The sequence below is a fragment of the Penaeus monodon genome, chromosome 20 (genome assembly GCF_015228065.2).
Source record: "Penaeus monodon isolate SGIC_2016 chromosome 20, NSTDA_Pmon_1, whole genome shotgun sequence".
NCBI classification, from domain to species: Eukaryota; Metazoa; Arthropoda; class Malacostraca; order Decapoda; family Penaeidae; genus Penaeus; species Penaeus monodon.
Window position 1 is genome coordinate 21,335,146 of NC_051405.1, and position 855 is coordinate 21,336,000.

General features: G+C 28.4%; 1 protein-coding gene across 1 annotated transcript in view; it reads left to right on the forward strand.

Moving 5' to 3' along the window:
- LOC119585702 (chloride channel protein 2-like) overlaps window positions 1-855 on the forward strand; it is a gene marked incomplete in the record, with an annotated part of 67,264 nt that overhangs the window by 51,188 nt on the left and 15,221 nt on the right.

Genomic DNA, 855 nt, shown 5'->3' on the forward strand with positions numbered 1-855 from the left:
GTTTCCAATCAGAATATTCAGTAATAGATTTATAATATTTGGAATACATTACGAATTATATAATATTACTTTTTACATTGAGTAATCCAATGTCATAAACCATTCATTTTGTAATACTGTAAAAAAATATGATACTAATTATATCAAATAAATCATGTTTGATATTTTCTTACACTATCTTTTCTCTTCTTTTACTCCATTCATTATTACACTTTATACTTTGTTCTGAGCATATTAAAAGCCCATTGGAAAGCTAGGAATATCTAATCTAAAATATAGAATATTATATCTAGAATCTGATATATACAATTTAATATGTAGAATTAAATATATACAATTTGATATTTAGAATCTAATATATAGAATTTAAGACCGAAAATCTAAACTTAGTTAGAATACAAAATAAAATGTTTAGAAGATTATGATCCCTTTTGCCTAAGATAGAAGTATGCATTTTGTATAGTTATAGAATTTTGTTTATACAATATAAAGTAATCTTGATTGATGAAGACCGCGGTCTCTATAAGATGTATCTCCGTTTTTCTTTTGTGTTCATGTTACGGGTATTTACGATTTATATCCCCCCCCCCCTTTTAGTCTTAAATTAGTTTGTGAACCCCTCAAAAATATACAATACGGGTTCTTACTTGATTCCTTTTACGTCCCTTCCAAGTCATGTAAATAATAGTGAGTATGGTGCCATCTGTGATGCAAAGCCCCCTCCCCCTGGTGCGTTTTATTAATTCAGATGCGTTAGGTTGAGTTCGTGACACTTTGTTGCTGCAGTCGGTATTTAAATAAGAAATTTTGAGTCACTTTTTTTTTTTTCAAATTAGGCGATAAAAGAAATGTATC